We start from the raw sequence: 18,499 nt of genomic DNA on the forward strand, positions 1-18,499 counted from the left end.
TAATAAAGAATTCCCTTTTGAGGGAAAATAGAGAAACGCTGAAGGGCCTTAAGCATCTTTTGCAAAGCTATAACCTTCACAGCTTCTCTTCAAATGGATCTGTGGGTGGTCAGGCTCCCAGGGTTCCCATGGATATAGGTGGCTGAGATTCCTGACTGCATATCAGAGGTTCTCAGTGGAACCCTTCCCCCTTCTAGTGCCTGTATACAAGCATAAGCTGCAGTTAGCTATCTTAACCCCAAATTGGAATAACAAAAGATGTCATACTAAGTGATGCAGTTCCTCTGGGTATCTGGTTTAATTAATTCTCAGATTGATGCATTTGCTGAGCCCTAAAAATATTCCATACTTATAGAATTCTAAAGAACCTAGAAATATAAAAAAGAAAGCGAGGCCAAGAGAGGAAAAGTGAGAGAGAGAGGAGAAAATGCATGGTCACTTTTGTTATTGTAGCTAAACATCAGAATTATTTTTTGTTAATCTAATTAAAATTAGATATTATTTAACATTTGTATATTCAACACAAATTTAGAATCATGAAAAAGAAATTTAATTTGATGAAATGTTTGAGTTGACGTGAATTCCCAATATTTCATTTTAAATAAAGCATTAGAAGGTGAAGCATATGATATAGAAAATTTTATCCCACGTTGAGCACAATTTCAGAGTTGTATTGAAGTTAAGCTCAGCATCTGAGAGGCCTTCTAACACTTATGATGGCTTGTTAAGTACATTTGGCAAGAATCGATTTTCCTAGCATCATATGTCCAGCATGGTGAGAATTTCAGAATTCCAAGATTTCCTGTACGATTTGGGCAAATAATTTATATCTCTAAGACTCAATATTCTTATCTGTAAAATAGGAATAATAATAGTATCTAGTTTTTCACTTCCTACAGTGTGATGTATATCACACCAATTACAGTGTTTGGCATATAGTAATTTCTCAATGAATATTTACCATTGTTTTTAGCACAAGCAGGAGAATTGGGTTATAATGATGATGATGCTGTTACTCTCCTCATGCTAGATTGTGGGTGAAAACAAGTTATGTAAAACATTTAAGTTCCTCTAGAAGAAGGTGTTTCTAATTTAGGGTACTATTTTCAGATTAAAATATTTTATACTCAGGTCAAAAAATATTGTGCATGAGTATTCTAATATCAGAATTCATAAATGAGCTTGAGCAAAAAGGATGGGGAAATGATATAAGGCCTTGCTGCTACATAAGAGAGATTTGTTGGAAGTCTTACAGCTTTACTGGTATTTGCAAGGGTTAGAAATTCTAAGAAAGAACCTAAAGGCAGGATTGACCCTGATGAGTATGTGAGGAAAATGGAGTCCACCATTGTTCAAAACAGACCAATCAGTCAAAGTAATATTTAAGGAAATGTTTTTAAGAAAGAGAACATGAAATTAGGAAGATGGAGGATGTAATTATTATAATAATCTAGGCACAAGATGATAAGCCTTAAGAATGGTGTTTTGTTGAATGGGGACAATAGTTTGAAGAGACATTTCTTATTAAGTCTAGACAGGATTTTACATTTTGAATCAGTGGCATATGGTGGTAAGAAGGTTAATATTCTAAATACACTGGCACTTTTATTCTCAATCAAAACACTTTATTCACATAACTCATAACTATCTGCACTTGATTTTGTGCTGAAATGCCAAACTGGAAATTAAGAAAAATAACTTAATGTCAGAATTGCAAGAGGCTTAAATTGAAAACAATGATCCAATTCAACTCATCATTACTGAAATAAGAAAAATCAAGACACAAAATATACAATTACATGAACATTTGCTTCTCTCCTAGGAACTGAAAATTGTAAGTTGCTGAGCGAGGGACAGAAAAGTATCTGGTACCATGAACCCAGGCAAAAGCCCACTGTTCAGAGGAACAGGTAGGAGCAGACACATCAGCCTTCAGAGAAACTCAAGAAAACATGTCACTCTCTCTTCCTCTGGCCTTGGTCCAGGCAAAGGAATGCTGCTTCTGGGAGGTGTGGAAGCAAAATACTTCTGTACCATCAGAGGGCTGGAATATTTGGGGGCCAAGGATCCTGAGCTAATGAATGCAGAGATGATTACTTCTGTGGAGGGTGGAAAAACCTTAGTCAGTGGTCTCAGGCAAAGATACAGGACTCCTAATGAAAGAAAAGTAAAATCTTTTGCCCCTATGTGTGGGGTAGGGCACTTGCAATGCTACAAAGCAGAGGCTTGTTACCACTGAGGATAGAGGAGGGGCAAGAAATTATTTCTTACAAAGTCCTAATATAGATAAAAGGCATAGGTTAGCTCCCACAGGCATGAGAGTTAGGAAGTGCTGCGAATGCACTCCCGTCTGAATTTGACACTGAGTGCCACGAGTTATCCTTCTGCCTCCAATATGAATTTCGTGCCTGGTTATAAGCCATGGTGTTCTATGGTTAGAAGAGTAGCAAGAACGTGAAGAGATCCTCTCTGTGACACAGGTGTACAGAGATTGCTAAAAGCTAAGGGTGCAACAAGAGTAATGACATATACCCTCCAGAGCTTCAGGCCCCACAATGGGTACAAGATAACAGCAGCCTACTGCTGGGTGAATTTTAATGACAGCTCACTGAATACTACAATGACCACAGCAAAGACAAACCCAAGTCAAGGATTAAATACAGTCACTCAACCCTTGCCCTCACCCACACTGGCAGCATGACAACAATAACAACAACAATGAAACAAAAATAATAATGATGAAAATGAAGACTCTCGGCATAAATGATAATCTGTGACTTACTATTTTTTATACCTGATGCTTTGCATTCCTTTAGAAATTAGAAGACTCATTTAAAAGCAAGTCAAAACAAATATTGTCAACAGATAAATCAACAGAATTGGAGATAACCTAGCTGTTGGAACTCACATGCCAATACTTTAAAATAATAATTATTAAAATGTCACATGAGCTAATGAAAATAACAGACAATATGCATGGGAAAACAGGGAATTGCCGACAGAAATTGAAAAAAAAATAGGTCCAAAGGAAATGCTAGAAATTGATGAAAATATGATGGCAGAGATGAAGAATTACATCTGCAAATTCATTAAAAAACTAGTCAGAACAGAAGAAAAAAATCAGTAAATTTTATAATAAGCCAATCCAGTTTATTGAAGCTGAAACTTAAAGGAAAAAAGCAAGACAAAACAAAACAAACAAACAAAAAACCCCAGAAAAAGAAGTGAGTGATAAAATAGACTAAAATACATTTTGTTGAAATCCCGAAGGAGAAAACACAGAATGGGGCAGAAAAAAATTTGAAGAGATGACTGAGAATTTTCAACATTATTGAAAGTAAACAAATTATATATACAATAAATTCAGAGAGGCCCCATGAAGGATTAATACGGAAATTAAACACACCAAGAATAATGATAGTTAAACTGCTAAAAACCAAAGATTAAAAAATATCTTGAATTTAGCCACAGCCAAAAGGGGATGTCATCTAGAAGTAAACAAAATCAAAATAACCTGTTTATCAGCAAATACACAAGTCAGAGCCAATGATGTAAAATCTTAAAAGAAGTGAAAGAAAAAAGTCAACCCAGAATTCTCTACCCATTGAGTATGTAGCTCAAAAATAACAATGAAATGAAGACATTTCAGACATTAAATGCTGCAAGAGTTCATTGCCAACAGGTTTGCACTAAAATAAATATTAAAGGAATTCTTAAGGCAAATGGAATATGGAAACAAATGGAAATTGAATCTGAATAAAGAAATCAAGAGCACAAGAAAGGATAAAAAGCCCAATTCCTTTTCATTATTCTAAAGATAATTTATTGCCTAAGTAAAAATAGTAACTCTATATTGTAGAGTTTGAGAGAATATGCATGATAAAAATAGTAGAGCATATGAAAGAGAAGAAATAGAAATTATACTTGAAAGGCTTTTATAGTATATAGGAGTTGGAATAATATGAATTTTAGGTCACTGCAATAAGTTAAAATATATACTGAAATATCTAGAGAAACAAAAATTTTTTTAAAGTGGTATACATAGTATTATTTCTAGAGAATTTCTAGTTTTTATCTTTTAAAGTAGTTGTTTGCTTTTATATATGCAGTAAGATGATTTCTTAAATATCAATATTTTGAGAATTCATGATGATGACAAATTAATCTCTTTTAATCTAAATAATGTTTTAATAATAAATATAAAAATAATTATTTAAAAATCCTATCCCATCAGCAGGGACAATATGTTAGAAGTATTCATTTTAGTATGGATTGTATTAAAGTTTTCTGCTATTTCCTTAGGTCATTTCAGTTAACTTCAGTCTTGCACATAATGTAGATCTGGGGCCACATAACAATCATATAAAGGAGTGGCCAATATGGGCACTCTGAGGAGAGCTCTCAAACTAAAGAGCTCCTGAGAATGTGTGCCTTTAGTTAAATCCTGCTACAGTCTTCAAAAAGTGACACATTATTTTTTTCTCTGAAGATGAATTCCATAGGATTTGTAAAAAGACCTTGTATTTTGATCTCTTTTTCCTTTGTAACATTCATGAATGTTTGAAACAAAGGCAGATGATTCAGTAGGTTCAAAATCTAAAATATTTTTCTGAGTGTCTGCATGTGTGTTGTCCTGCTCAATTTTTTTGCCAGTATATTTTATTTTTAGTTCACATCACACCAAATTTCTTTACTTTTTAGCTTCCTGGTCAAAAACTTCCCTAGAATTTTTATCACACTGAATCTCTCAGCATCATGATCAGTTACTTCAACCCTTAAGGATTTTTCCTGAATTATTCATCCTTCAAAAGCACAGCATGATCTAGATGTTGTATTAGTCTAGGTTCTCCAGGGTAACAGAACCTATATATATATATATAGTGTATATATATGTGTACATATATATGCACATATACACACACATATATATATAGTGTATATATATGTGTATATATATACATATATACCTATATATATACACTATATATATAGTGTACATATATGTGTATATACATATATACACATATACACACTATATGTGTATATATGTATATACACATATACACACTATATATATAGTGTGTATATATATATATACACATATACACACACATATATATATAGTGTATATATATGTGTATATATATATACACACACACATATATATACATACACATATATATATATATATATATAAATTAATTATAGAAATGGCTCACATAATTATGGAGGCCAGGAAGTTCCATGATCTCCTGTCTGTAAGCTAGAAGACCAGGTAAGCTGGTGGTATAACTCAGTCTGAGTTGAAGGCTTGAGAATCTGGGGAGCTGATGGTGAAAGTCCCAATTTGAGTCCAGAAGACTTAAGAATGAGGAGTGCAGATGTCCGAGGGCAAGAGAAAAACTCAAGTAGAGAACAGCTTCTCATTTCTTCTGCCTTTTTGTTCTATTCAGACCCTCAAGGGATTTGATAATGCCCACCTTCATTAATGTGGGTAAAGACTCAGTCTACTGGTCAAATGCTCAACTCTTCCAGAAAAACCTGCACAGACATACCCAGAAAGAATGTTTACCAATTACTTGAGCATTTCTTAGCCCAGTCAAGTTGACATATAAAACTGATCATCATAGATGTGTATGTGAATGTAAAATTAAGTAAAGTTCTGGCTAGAATATTAGTTCACTCTGTAAATTACTTTTCTATTATAGGGGTCACTTTTAAAGATTATTGGAATTAATTGATTAATTGTTTTAAAAGTGGGAAATTATTAGCCCTAAAAAAGGCATTACTTTGTTCACACCTAACAAATTTTAAAAACAAGACTTGAAAAGATCAAACTTTTTCTAAGTAACTTAAGTGCCTTATAGAACAGAGCTCAAGAATATTTATGGGTAAAAAAATATCTAATACTCAACAAGGTGAAATTCACCATGTCTGAAATCCAGTAAGACATTTACCAGATTTATAATGAACAAGAAGAATATGGCCCATAATGAGAAAAAATCTATCCATCAAAACCAACTCTGTAGTAGCACAGGTTTTAGAAATATCAACCTAGGTCTGTTATGTCATTAGAACAGATATTACAACTGTATTCCAGTTTTCAAACTGCTAGAATGAAGAAAGACAAAACGTATTAAGTAGAGAATATATATTATTAAATATATTAATTATTATTATATAAATATAGTAAATTATATATTTAAAAAGACAATCAAACTTCTACAGATGAAAAACACAATGTTTGGGATGACAAATAAAATGATGGGAAACAGCAGATTAGACATTGAAGAAGAAAATATTTGGGATCTTTAGTACCTAGCAAGAAAAACAATCAGAAATGAAACAATGACAGAAGGAAGACCCTCCCCTCAGGGAAATAGAAAAAAGAAAAATCCAATTAACTGTAGTAAAACTTTAAGTTGCAAAATATACAAGTAACTGAATTCTTTGAGAAAATATAGATGAGAGAGAGAAGAAAAACTCTAACCATAAGACATATGAATGATGCTACACGAAAAGACATCAAAATCAAATTGCTCAAAACCAGTAACAGAGAGACAATCTTAAAGGCAGCCAGAGAAAAATGGCACAGAATGTACAGAAGAACAAAGATAAAGATGAGAGTAGGTTTCCTGCTAGAAACAATAGAAATGTAAAGAAAATGCAGCAACATCTATAAAATAAAGAAAAATATACATGTCAATTTAGTATTCTATACACAATAAAAATTTATTTTTTGAATGAAGGCAAAATGAAGACTATTTCAGGTATAAAAAAATTGAAAAAAATCATTACCATTAAAAGAAATATTGAAAAAGTTCTCATGTAGTTGAAAATGACACCAGATGATTGTATGGATATGAGCAAGGAAACAAATAGCACAAGACATGGTAAATATATAATTGTTTTTATTATAATTTAAATGTCTTTAAAATATAATTATTTCAAAAAAATAAAAACTATATATGTAGAAATAAAGTATATGGCCATAACAACACAAAGGTTATGAGGAGAGAAAGGGAAATATACTGTTATAATGTTTCTATATGTGGAATGGTTTACTATCACTTAAGGTTAAACTGAGGTAAGTTGTATTCTGTAAACCCTAAAGCAACAACAAATTTTTTTTAAAGTTATTAGCTAATAAGCCAACAAAGGTGGTAAAATTGAATCATAAGAATACTCAACAAAAAAGAAATCAGAAGTAAAGTAAAATGGGAACAGAGAACTTACAAGACACATAGAAAGCAAATAGTAAACTGGTAGAATTAATCCTAATCGTATCAAACACCACGTTAAAGGTAAATGATCTAAGTGTCCCAATTAAAAGGCAGAGATTGTCAGATTGGATAAAAAAGCAAGAACTGACTATATACTGCCTACAAGAAAGCCACATCAAGTCGAAAAACTAAATTAGGTCACATGTAAAAATATGGAAAATATGCCATGTTAACTGTAGTCACAAGAGAACTGAGTAGCTATATTAATATCAAGGTAAATTTCATATCAAAGAACACTGCCAGGGATAAAAGTTATCTCATAATATTTAAGGGGTTAATTCAGCAAATAGACAAAGTGATCCTAAGCATTTATGCATTCAATAAAAATCTTCAAAATGTATGTAGAAAAATGAATAGTCCTTTCACAAATGCTGCTGGAACAATAGCATATTGCAAAACAAATAAATTTCAATCCAGACATCACATTATATACACAAAAAGACTCAAAGTGGGCAATACACCTCAATATAAAATTTTACAGTTTAAAATGCCTGTGAGAAAACATAGGATACAATTTTGCGACCTTGGAGTTAGGCAAATATTTCTTAGATTTGATATCAAAACCACAATCCATAAAACACAACTGATAAATTGAAGTTCATCAAAGTTAGTAGCTTCTGCTCTTTGAAAGAAAATGTAAGAAAATAAAACGTCAAGCCACAGACTGGAGAAATATTTGCAAATCATATATATGATAAAGTACTTATGTATCAAGGATGTATAAAGAACTCTCAAAATATAGTAAGAAAATGAACAATCTAATAAAATAGGTAAAAATATATGGATGGCAAGTACATACATGGCAAGATGCTTAATATCATTAGTCATTTAGAGAAATGCAAATTAAAACCACAATGAAGGGCTTCCCTGGTGGCGCAGTGGTTGAGAGTTCGCCTGCCAATGCAGGGGACACGGGTTCATGCCCCGGTCTGGGAGGATCCCACATGCCGCGGAGCGGCTGGGCCCGTGGGCCATGGCCGCTGGGCCTGCGCGTCCGGAGCCTGTGCTCCGCAGCGGGAGAGGCCGCAGCGGTGAGAGGCCTGCGTACCGCAAAAAAAAAAAAAAAAAGCCCACAATGAAATATCAGTATACCCACTCCAAAATCCAAATATCCAAATATATATATATATATTATATATATATATATATATATATATATGGACCAGATCAAATGTCAGTGAAGATGCAGAAGGATAGGGACTCTTATACACTGCTGGTGTGAATGTAAAATCTGCAAACACTTCAGAAAATGGTTTGTTAGTTTATTTTTTAATTAAACACATCCCTACCATTTATTAATCCACTCCATTAGTGGAATGGAGGCAGGTAATCATATGTCCGTCCATTCAAAGGCTTATACATAAATGTGCACAGCAGTTTTATTTATAATAAGCAAGAACTGGAAACAATCTGTATGTCCACTGACAGATAAATATGCTCTTGATAGGCACACTGTGGTATATGTATATAATGGAATAGTACTCAGCATTAAGAATAGAAATAATGATACATGTACAGACATAGCTTAATCTCAAAATAATTATGCTGGATGATCAAAACCAGTAAAAAAATATATATATATATATATTATGATTCTATTTATATGGAAATGTAAACTCATATACGGTGACTAAATGTGGATCAGTAGTTGCCTGAGGATGGGGTGGGGATGGGCAGAAGAAAGGGAACAGAAAGGGAATGAGAAAACTAATAATATGTCAAAGACTTGTTCATGAATTTTTTATATCTGCTTTATGAATCAAATAATAATACATGGTACTGATAGTAATTATATAGAATATTGCCATATTTGCATGTAACTATAACTAACCCTGATTTTACACTAACTGGACATCTTAAGTCAATTATGACTTTGTGAATGAGGGCGGCATTGTGAAATTAAAAAATTGGACTAATAAGAAATAATGTAGAGGGCTTTTGATAAAAGAAATAATGGCACTTATTTTTTCCTTATTACCTGAACTATTGTAAAATCTCTTCTATTCTTTACAATTACCTCTGTTTGGAAATCAAATTTTAAAGATGCTGTTTAAAACAAAATAAATGCACTAACAGAAACTGTTTTGCAAAAGAAATAATGGGCATTGTTGCTATTTCCTCTAACTATTGAGATATCATTTCTATACCTTTAAAATGAGCTGTGATAGAGAATTGAACTGTTTTCAACTACATTTTTTAAAATAAAATATATTATTTCTTAAGTAGGTCTTAAAATATGATGTACCTATTTTAAAGTCTATATGCCAAATTGAAATAAACTATTCTTTAAAAGCAGTTAATCATATGGTTCCTAATTTCCTAATTTAATATTATCAAGTTGTAGTTAGTACAGTTAACTGCTGAGAAACATTATCAATCCTTTAGTGCATATATGTGGAATTTAGAAAAATGGTACAGGTGAACCTATTTGCAAAGCAGATATAGAGACACAGATGTAGACAACAAACGTATGGACACCAAGGTGGGAGGCGGGGTGGGATGGATTGGAGATTCGGATTGATGTATGTACACTACTATGTACGAAGTAGATGGCTGATGAGTGCCTGTTGTATAGCACAGGAAAAAAAAAAAAAAAAACAGAAGGTACAGTCTGCTTTCAGGACATATATTGTTAACCTTAAAGATGCATTCCAATATACATTAGGTGCAGACAAATACTGTTTGATTCCATTTATACGAGTACCTAGAATAGTCAAATTCATAGAGTTTAAAAGTACATTGGTAGATGCCAGGGGCCAGGGGTGGGCGTGGGGAAGGGTAATGGGGATTTAGTGTTTAAAGGGGACAGAGTTTCAGTTTAGGAAGGTGAAAAATTTGGGAGATGGATGATGTCACCAGCTCACCATGAGTTGCACAACAATGTGAATGTACTTAGTGCCACTGAAGTGTACAGTTAAATATGGTTAAAATAGTATATTTTACATTATGTGACTTTTACCACAGAACAAAACATTAAAATAAAAACGACGACTTTACAAACCATATATACTGCAGTCCAATTTGGATCACTGGCTTTAAACCTCAGATAATTGATATTCCATGTTGTCAGCAAGCCTATTTCACAAAATTATAGGTTATGCTTTGGATCTAGTCTCAGTTTTCCAAAAACCTGCATAGTTCAGAAAATACCTCATATTCTCTTCCCGGGTCATCTCTTTCATGTCCCTCTCCACCCTTGTCACTATCTGCACTGAGCAAACTGCCTAGGAACTCCCATTACCTTTATTTTTTTTTTTAATTTTTATTTTTTTTTGCGGTACACGGGCCTCTCACTATTGTGGCCTCTCCCGTTGCGGAGCACAGGCTCCGGACGCGCAGGCTCAGTGTCCATGGCTCACGAGCCCAGCAGCTCCGCGGCATGTGGGATCTTCCCGGACCGGGGCACAAACCTGTGTCCCCTGCATCGGCAGGCGGACTCTCAACCACTGCGCCACCAGGGAAGCCCTCCCATTACCTTTAAAATGTGAAAACAAAATTGACTGAGGGAGGCAAGCCAGGGAAAGTCTGCTTTGATTGACCTATGATTGTGGTCAACAGCAGTCACCATGGAGCATAGCTTTCTGTATTCCGATAAAATTCTGAAAAAATATTGCAAGAACTCCTTCTTCCTGGAAATAAAATACTTCCTAATAACTTAAGAAATTAGTTAATTTAAAAAAATTGCTATTAATATGTTAAAATAATATGGATGTAAGTGAAAAATGTTATCAGATAATCAGAAAACAGAGCCTATATATATATATATTCACAATTCTCTCTCAATTTAGGAGATTGGAATTGACATATATACACTAATATGTAGAAAATAGATAACTAATAAGAACCTGCTATATAAAAAAATAAAAGTAATATTTAATATAAAATCTGTAAGTGAACTTCAATTATGCATATTAAGCTTGAATTTTACATTCTTATTTATGTATAAGTAGAAGAGATGCTAATTTAGAGAATGCACTTCCACTCTGGTTAATTCTATAGATTAGGGAAAATGAGTGAAGTTAGTGTTAGTGAGGAAGAAATTTTTTTCTACCCTTTTATTCTGCCTAGAATTAAATTGACATGAGACACATTAAGAGGAGAAAATCAAACCAAATTTTAATAACATGTATACACGGGAGAGACCCAGGAAAACTGCGTAACTTGCCCAAATGGTGGAAACCCTCACCTTAAAAACCATTGTCAGCTAAAGACAAAAGAAGATATTGGGAGTGGTGGTTTGGGACTTCAAAGGGGAGGAAGGCAATTGGCATGGAGATAGAAAAACAAATTTAGGTAAATAAATGTTTGCTGAGCCATGCAGAGTCAATGGAACACAGAATGGACTCTGATCTCTAGGCCCCTTCCCCCACTACATCTAGCTCATATTCTTTGCGGATTATCTCTGGCGACGGCTCCATTCCAGGAATAGGCCCTCATTCTGAAATTTTCTTATGCAATTAGATGGAAGGTGTAAGCTTCTTCCTAAATCTTTAGGACCTTGATTGCTTTCAGCTCAAAATAATCCTCATGTCAAAGAGACATTTGGGGGTAAGAAGTTTCCCTCCCCTACAACCAGTCTATTTCTGCACCTCAGGTACATGAGAACGAAGGAATGTGTTTAATTATGCTTGGATGAAACTGAAATGTAGGAGTTCCATGAACGGCATACAATGGATTTGACAACTAAGAGATGAGATTCATCATAAAACCAGACTTGGGAGGAACTATCTGACTACATTACATCCTTTAATCCCTGAACATTTGGGCATTCATGAGTTCAATCCCAAAGAACCAACTAGGGGTATGCACTTATTCTTTACAGGAAGCTAAGGTTTTCCTGTCCACTGTTTCAGCTGACAAGTTCCTTTCTCCTTAATGAATGTAAGAGTTTTGTTCTTGATGTGACAATGCTCTCCAGGGGTTAGCAATTCAGAAATAAAACATTGTGACTTTAAAAACAGTTCTACAAGAGTTCTGGGAGTAGAGAAAGCACTAGAGGCAAAGTGAAGCCACTGAAGGAAAAAGCTTAGCTGCTCTTCGGGGAGAAGCCCCAACTACTCCAATATTGGGGAGAATGCCGACTTATCACTTTACATCATGAGTTCAGTACCCCTGAGAGAGTACTAGTAAAACTTTGGGAATAAGTATTACTATTTTTGGCAGCTCTTCTAATATTTAGCATCCGCTGACTCTTAAAATGTATGTATGGCAATTACATTTCTTCAAGAAACTACTGACTTCTGTACTTAATACTCACCACTTATTTCAGAAAAAATGCAATTGAAAGTAGGAAAATAGGTTCCTGTTACCTTGGGAGATGACGTCTGAGGGCAGGAAAATGGGAGGACACCCAAGTCTGAACATTCTGGATGGTGTAATGGACCATGACAGTCTTTCTCAAACTTACAAACAAAGACCTTTGTTATTTTCACATTATCTGAAGGCTTTTTCCCTTAGAAATCCCAGGAGCCTCTCCATAGTAGCACTTCACTAATCATATAGAAAGCATGGGCATATAGGGAGAATAAATTCAGATATTAAATCTGAAGTAAATTCTCATTGAGGCACTTAGGAAAGACAAGCAGTTTGTGGAGAATTCCCAAAACACTACAACTGAGAGCAAATATGACTCTTACTCTGAATGCTTTGGAGACTAACAATGATCAGAATATTTTTTCTTCTATGCTCTCCCAGCTGCAAAAAGAAAATACAATTCTCAATATAGATCCCTTAAGTTTATATGTATTAAATAGCACAAACGAAAAGGAAGGAAATATATTACTGTTGTGATGTATTGTTGTGTGAACACAATAAAAAAAAGAGTCAAGCCCTAGATAAAAAGAAAAAATGTGTTATGTTTACTGGGGGTGGGTTTTGCAAATTTAATGTTGACAAATATTTCAATAAAATTCCCTCTAATTTCTAGACTCTTGTTAATATGAGTTCAAAGACTCATTTAATAAATGAGTAATACTAGTGAAAAAGAAAAAAAATGGATACCTTGAAAAAGAATTTGAATGAGATGGAATTTAATATTAAACCAACTATTCATATTTATTCTCATTGTTTAAGGATATGGATTTTAGCTACAGTATGAGAGATTTACTCTGAATTAAGAATATAACCCTCTATACAAGTATCAAATCATTGTATTGTAACCTAAAATATGTCATATGTCAATTACATCTCAGTCTAAAAAATTTAAATGTATCCCTAAAATAAGGGTTGTCTAAAATAGCTTACTAGGATTTTATGTAGAGAAGTGTAGTAATAGGATGATGGCCTTTAAAACAACAATAAATTCTAAACTTATTAAGAAAGAATTAACACAGAATGTTATTTGATGTGGCAAAGAGTGTAATGCGATGGCAATATGAAGTAATAAACAATACATGCATTTTTCTCTAGCTACATTCCTTTCATCTGGTGATTTTTTTTTTTTTTTCCTTTTTGGGCCATTTGGCATGAAGGCTTCTTTGCCCCAAAGGTCAGTAGCCAAAAAAGAATCAGAAAAAAAAAATAAGCATCAAATATTAGACTTAGTTTAAAAAATAATTTCTTAACTATAAATATATTAAAGAGAAAAATTACGTCCTTTGTCCTGATTTCCTTCCTTTCAGCTAAGAAATAGCATATTCTTCTGGGCTATTGGGGAAATAAAAATCAAAAGCAGAGAAACAACAGACTTCATGGTATCAGAATTTTAGAAGAGAGGAATGAATTTTCTCTCCCCCTGAGAATTAGGTTCTCTGGGAATAGTGATAGGACTCTCAAAGAAGTGGTGTCCACAGTAGACCTACACTTCAATCTCATGTGGACACATGGGAGATGGAACCTTACTATAATTATTGTTTGAGCCAGTCCAGCTTTCATTCAGCAGAACAAGGAATGATACACTGATGGTGTCAGAGGCAAAGAGGGTCAAAGACAACACTATTATTTTTTCCTGCAGACCTAGATTAGCAAAGGAGTTAGAACTAACATTATATACTCCAAGGATGTAAATTCATAAGAGAAAATTAGAATATATCATCATATGAATGGATAAAGAAGATGATACACACACACGCGTGGACACACACACACACACACACACACAGTGGAAGACTACTCAGGCATAAAAAAGTATGAAATTTTGGCATATGCAGCAGCATGGATGGACTTGGAGGGCATTATGCTAAGTGAAATATCAGACAGAGAAAGACAAACACTGTGTGATATCACTTATATGCGGAATCTAAAAAATACAACAAACTAGTGAATATAACAACAAAGGAGCAGACCCAGAGATATAGAAAACAAATTAGTGGTTACTAGTGGGGAGAGGGAAGAGGCAATATAGGGGTAGGGGAGTAAGAGATACAAACTATTAGGTATAAAGTAAGCTACAAGGATATACTGTACAATATGGGAATATAGTAAATATCTTCTAATAACTATAAATGAAATATAACCTGTAAAATTGTAAATCACTATATTATATACCTGTAACTTATCTTATAACTCAACCATACTTGAATAAATAGAAAAATATTATCATAGTGAAAGCAGATACAATGGAGTATGGTAGACTATAAATTAAAGGACCAATTAGGAACGCAAATACCAGTGTGGAGGGATAGCCATACTTGAGCATGATCTTATCCAGCCATGTGCCCACAATGCCACAATGTCACCCAAGCACCTGGAATTTAGAGACCTCCTTAAGTCAAAAACTGGGTAATAGGAATTCGAAATAGACTGAGTTTACTAAGAAAATTTTAAATCGACTAAGAAATCCTGATGTTATTGAATTTATCATTATATAATGAGTTAAAGTACTCTATTTTTGGACAAAATACAGGTTTGAAACTTTTAAAAAGATAAAAGCTCTATTTCTACATAACTGAATTTATGACACAAGAAATCCATCAGCAAAGTATAATGATAACAACACATTAAATAATGTAACTAATATTTACAGAATGTGCCAACTTCTAAAGAATTCATTTATATGCTTTTTGAAATAAACCATAAGTATCATGATTACATCCATTTTATATAGATGAGAAAACATTCTCAGAGAGGTAAAATATGTAATTATCCCAGACTACTAAGTAGACAGAGAAACAAGGTTTTGAGCTCAGGTAGTTTGACTTGAGACTGGATTCCTAAGCACCATGTTTTGTACTATTATAGATGAAGTGATATATTATGAACTAAAAATTAAGATAAAATAACAAGTGTAATTTGTAATACAGATGTAAATTATGTGGTGTTACTCTATTACATATAGGCATTTATAATAAACCACAATATATTGAAACCTTGTTCAAGTTGTTTATATTTTTAATATACCTGGAGCCTTAGAAATAGAAGACAAGGTATCTTCTCCTGAACACTCAGGGCCCTTGTTTATTCTCAGTATTTTTTTTTTTCCTATAGTTTCATGAGATCAGGACCTTGAAATCACCTGGGTGTGGATGAGTGATTGGGATGAGAAAGCCATGGATGAATACTAGCTTGCTTGTTCATTTGTGTTTTCAGATCAAAAAACTGTTGAATAATAATTTTATTTCCTGAGATAAAAAACTGTGAAAAGTGTTAGCTTTGGGTAGAAGATATAGCTTCCCATTTTAGGAATTTAGCATTTGAGGTATCATTGATATATGTAAGCAGAATCATCCAGTCACAAATTAATGCAAAATTTCAAGTTCAGGAGAGCAAGGCATAGAGTTGAGAATAGATAAGGCAGTTCAGAGAAAAATACACAGAGTGTGTAAGGCTGAGGGGGTTAGGACAAAGTCCTCAGGAATAGGAGTACTGGAGGAGTGGGCACATGAGGATAAGCTGTTAAAAGAGACTTAGAAGTGGAAAGCACAGAAGGGAAGCTAGGAGAGAATGAAGACCCTGAAGTCAAGAAGTGAGAGAGTTTCAAGGACAGAGTATGCTGTTTTGTACACAAATCCTGAGAATTTGATTACAATAAGTATAGTGTGTTGCAATTACTGACATGTAGATCAATGGTGATTTTGTGAGACTAACTTCAGCTGATTTAGGAGTACAAAAGAGAGAATTGAATATATGGGCTATTGAGTAGGAGATGGAGAAATAGATACAGAAATTTAGACAAAATCTATTATATTTTAAAAATACCAAATGAATGGTTTTGGTGTATTTTCCCAATTCTGAAATTTTGAACACTGACCATCAGATCACAAATTCATTTCCCAATGCTCCGTGTGATCTCTGTTCTTCCTACTATTTGAAAAGAGGGTGAGGGTACCGTATTTATAAAATTGTGTTCCAGATTTCCTTCAGGCTTAGTTAAGAAAATGACAAACATGGAATCTGACAGAGGATTGATTATTTGGTGAGTCGTAGAAGCAATCTTTTGCTAGAGGTGAAGATGGTAGTAAATTAATATCATTGGAGGCTTCCGGGAAGATGGTGGAAGAGTAAGATGCGGAGATCACCTTCCTCCCCACAGATACACCAGAAATACATCTACACATGGAACAACTCCTACAGAACACCTACTGAATGCTGGCAAAAGACCTCAGACCTCCCAAAATGCAAGAAACCCCCCACGTACCTGGGTACGGCAAAAGAAAAAAGAATAAACACAGACAAAAGGATAGGGACGGGACCTGCACCAGTGGGAGGGAGCTGTGAAGGAGGGAGGGTTTCCACACACTAGAAAGCCCCTTCGCGGGCGGAGACTGTGGGTGGTGAAGGGGGAAAGCTTCGGAGCCACGGAGGAGAGCACAGCCACAGGAGTGAGGAGGACAAAGCAGAGAGATTCCCACACAGAGGATCAGGGCCAACCGGCACTCACCAGCCCGAGAGGCTTGTCTGCTCCCCCGCCAGGGCAGGCGGGACTGGGAGTTGAGGCTCGGGCTTCGGTCGGAGCACCAGGAGAGGACTGGGGTTTGCGGCGTGAACACAGCCTGCAGGGGGTTAGTGCGCCACGGCTAGCCGGGAGGGAGTCCAGGGAAAAGTCTGGACCTGCCGAAGAGGCAAGAGACTTCTTCTTACCTCTTTGTTTCCTAGTGCGTGAGGAGACGGGATTAAGAGCGCTACTTAAAGGCTTCAGAGACGGGCGCGAGCCGCGGCTAAAAGCGCGGACCCCAGAGACGGGCATGAGGCGCTAAGGCCGCTGCTGCCGCCACCAAGAAGCCTGTGTGCGAGCACAGGTCACTATCCACACCCCACTTCCAGGGAGCCTGTGCAGCCCGCCAGTGCCAGGGTCCCGGGATCCAGGGACAACTCCTCCGGGAGAACGCACGGAGCGCCTCAGGCTGCTGCAACGTCACGACGGCCTCTGCTGCCGCAGGCTCGCCCCGCATTCCGTGCCCCTCCCTCCCCCCGGCCTGAGTGAGCCAGAGCTCCCGAATCAGCGGCTCCTTTAACCCCGTCCTGTCTGAGAGAAGAACAGACACCCTCTGGTGATCTACACGCAGAGATGGGGCCAAATCCAAAGCTGAGCCGCTGTGAGCTGTGAGAACAAAGAAGAAAAAGGGAAATCTGTACCAGCAGCCTCAGAAGCAGCGGATTAAAGCTCCACAATCAACTTGATATACCCTGCATCTGTGGACTACATGAATAGACAACCAATCATCCCAAATTAAGGAGGTGGACTTTGAGAGCAAGATTTATAATTTTTTCCTCTTCTTGTGAGTGTGTATGTGTATGCTTCTGTGTGAGATTTTGTCTGTATAGCTTTGCTTCCACCATTTGTCCTAGGGTTCTATCCGTCCGTTTTATTTTTTAATTTTTTTTCTGTTAGTAATCATTATTTATTTTAATAACTTTATTATATTTTATTACTTTATTTTATTTTACTTTATCTCCTTTCTTTTTTCCTTCCTTCCCTCCTTCCTTCCTTCCTCCCTTCATTCTTTCATTCATTCTTTCTTTCTTTCTTTCATCCTTCCTTCCTTCCTTTCTATCTTTCTACTTCTACTAATTCTTTCTTTCTACTTTTTCTCCCTTTTATTCTGAGCCGTGTGGATGAAAGGCTCTTGGTGCTCCAGCCAGGAGTCAGGGCTCTGCCTCTGAGGTAGGAGAGCCAACTTCAGGACACTGGTCCACAAGAGACCTCCCAGCTCCACATAATATCAAATGGCAGAAATCTCCCAGAGATCTCCATCTCAACTCCAGCACCCAGCTTCACTCAACGACCAGCAAGCTACAGTGCTGGACAACCTATGCCAAACAACTAGCAAGACAGGAAC

This window comes from Globicephala melas, chromosome 6 (genome assembly GCF_963455315.2).
Source record: "Globicephala melas chromosome 6, mGloMel1.2, whole genome shotgun sequence".
NCBI lineage: Eukaryota > Metazoa > Chordata > Mammalia > Artiodactyla > Delphinidae > Globicephala > Globicephala melas.